Below are 2,059 nucleotides of genomic sequence, written 5' to 3'. Positions count from 1 at the left end.
ATGTGTGTGTGTGTGTGTTTGTGTGTCTGTGTTTGTCCCCCCAACATCGCTTGACAACTGATGCTGGTGTGTTTACGACCCCGTAACTTTACGGTTCGGCAAAAGAGAACGATAGAATAAGTACTAGGCTTACAAAGAATAAGTCCTGGGGTCGATTTGCTCAACTAAAGGCGGTGCTCCAGCATGGCCACAGTTAGATGACTGAAACAAGTAAAAGAGTATATATGAAGCGAGAGAGAGAGAGAGAAAGAGTAAACTAACAATTATATATAATGCCTACCTTAAATGTATTACAGTAATTCCTTCACTGCCTTGCAATTATGTCTGGTGTGTTGTGTTCTTGGAAGTGTACCTCAGTATCTCTCTGCTGAACTGTTCAGTCGCCAATGCAAATTGCATTAAACCCAGTACTTCATCATCATCATCATTATTGTCTTCTTAATGATCATCTTCCTCATCATCATCATCAACGTCATCGACATTAGTGTAAGGCAGAGTGTTGCATTGGGTTAAAGGTAGAAATATTTCAATTGCTTCTTTGGAAGGTTTGTGATATTAATGATGAAGAGTCTTCTTCGTTAATTATCAAACTTAGCTGTGTGTGTGTATGCGTATGTGGGTACGTATGCACATGTGTGTATGTGTTGCGTCTCTTTGCGTTTTTGTGTGTTCTTTGTGTCTATGGGTGTTGTTGTGTCTCTCTGTCTGTACGTGTGTGTTTCTGTATTTCTCAGTGGTGTTTGTGTCCTGAGCGTGTGTGTGTGTGTGTATGAGTTGTTTTATCTATATTTGTATGTGTGTATATGTGCTGTTGTGTCTGTGGGTGTTTATGAGTCGTGATGTCTCTCTGCCAATGCCTGAGTTGCTGCTTCTCACAGGATGTTGGTCTATTCTTTGTGACGAATCAAACTAAAAATGTTACCAGTTGTTGCCGCTTATTTTGATATACTAGAGCAGAAGTCATTTCTTAGTACATACTGCACCTTTTCTGATTAAAACAGCAACTACAACACTACCACCACCATCACCAACTGCAACAACAACAATTACACTATGAGACTCACATTAGCACTGGTTCATTGATATAACTAACTACAGCCAAACTGATAACAAAAATTCATTAAAATATAATAAGTTCATGGTTCCATGAGGAGAGAAGGTGGAGTGCTGACATTTTAGTCAAGAACCTTTTCCAAAAGGAGTATTTTGTCACAAGATATTGTAGCTTCATTAATATTGGCAGTCATGACAAAAGATTGCTTTATCTGAAGTTAGTCTGTGATAATACATAAATCTAAGTAATGACTCACACCAAATAATTTATACTCAGTTTAAACTGGTATCTCCTCCTCCTTCTTTTCTTTTGTTTTAGAAAATGGGCAGCTGCACAAATCATAGATTCAGATCCAACTGGAAGCCAAGCTAATTTGGTACATATGATCATAGCTTGAACACCTTTTATCACAGGTCTGCTTGATCAGGACTATTGTTGTTGTTGTTGTTGGCACTCCGTCGCTTACGATGTCAAAGGTTCCAGTTGATCTGATCAACGGAACAGCCTGCTCGTGAAATTAACGTGCAAGTGGCTGAGCACTCCACAGACACATGTATCCTTAACATAGTTCTCGGGGATTAACATAGTTCTCGGGGATATTCAGCGTGACAAGGCTGGCCCTTTGAATTACAGGCACAACAGAAACAGGAAGTAAGAGTGGGTGAAAGAGTAGAGCAGGGTTCACCACCATCCCCTGCCGGAGCCTCGTGGAGCTTTAGGTGTTTTCGCTCAAAATAACATAACTACCAGTTGAACAATGGGTTTGATGTAATCAACTTACCCACCATCTCCCAAAACTCCCGGCCTTGTGCCAAAATTTGAAATCATTTAATTAGGATAAGCTAAGGCAGCAAGCTGTCAGAATCATTAGCATGCTGGGCAAAATGCTTAGCATCAATTCATTCATCTTTATGTTCTGAGTTCAAATTACACCAATGTCAACAATGGGGTCAGTGTAATCAGCTTAACCTGCCCCAAAATTGCTGGCCTTGTGCCAAAATTTGA

At 40.0% G+C, this 2,059-nt stretch overlaps 1 protein-coding gene across 2 annotated transcripts in view; it reads right to left on the bottom strand.

The window, feature by feature from the left end:
- LOC106882414 (monocarboxylate transporter 2) overlaps window positions 1-1,180 on the bottom strand; it is an 88,029-nt gene extending 86,849 nt beyond the window's left edge. For both annotated transcript variants that reach the window (XM_052976014.1, XM_052976016.1), the window contains exon 1: window positions 281-1,180. The gene's annotated coding sequence lies outside the window, so the exon portion shown is untranslated. The remainder of the gene's footprint in view (window positions 1-280) is intronic.
- Between the last annotated feature and the right edge of the window lie 879 nt (window positions 1,181-2,059).

The sequence above is a fragment of the Octopus bimaculoides genome, chromosome 23, assembly GCF_001194135.2.
Source record: "Octopus bimaculoides isolate UCB-OBI-ISO-001 chromosome 23, ASM119413v2, whole genome shotgun sequence".
Taxonomy (NCBI): domain Eukaryota; kingdom Metazoa; phylum Mollusca; class Cephalopoda; order Octopoda; family Octopodidae; genus Octopus; species Octopus bimaculoides.
The sequence above is the reverse complement of the archived record's forward strand: the minus strand, read 5'-3'. Positions and strand labels throughout refer to the sequence as shown.